Here is a 636-nt window from a genome sequence, read left to right as displayed (position 1 = left end):
CTTTTACAATACTGTACGTACTAGTGTGTGCGACATATAAGGTTAATGTGTACATGCTTACCGATATACGTATCCTCCTGCTATACAGACAAGTGCTCACGTGTATATTTGTATGCTTAAGTGCATATTCAGTCAAACTGTGATACTTAAGTATGTTAGCGTTTTTGAATATATACGAGACACGTAGTCAATCTAGTGCGCGTGTGTACTGTATGTAGTTTACAGACGCAACACGTGCATTTATAAGTCTTTGTATAAGTGTATATATTATATACATAAAGCAGTTATCCTATTGTGAGTGCATGCGCATGTATGAGGTTGTGCGTACGCTTATTCGTGAATGCAAATACACTACCCACACACACGTACATGCTTTATACAACCCTATCTATCCCAATCCTTCCCTTTAGTCTGTGCCCATTTTAAGCCACCGACCTCATGAACAGAAGAGGAATCTGAGACTAAAATTCTCCTAAAGAATCGTACGTTTGGATTGCCTTTCTTATGGACCTCCGGTGAAGATTAACTCCCTTCTCCCATCCCGGGTGATTGCACCTCCTTGGCCTGTGTGGTAGCTACATGTCTTCTTGTGCTGTGGTTTTCTGTGGTTTACTTCTCTTGCTGTTTTTTCTTGGG

Source organism: Penaeus monodon, chromosome 28, assembly GCF_015228065.2.
Source record: "Penaeus monodon isolate SGIC_2016 chromosome 28, NSTDA_Pmon_1, whole genome shotgun sequence".
In the NCBI taxonomy this organism is placed as follows: Eukaryota; Metazoa; Arthropoda; class Malacostraca; order Decapoda; family Penaeidae; genus Penaeus; species Penaeus monodon.
The sequence above is the reverse complement of the archived record's forward strand: the minus strand, read 5'-3'. Positions refer to the sequence as shown.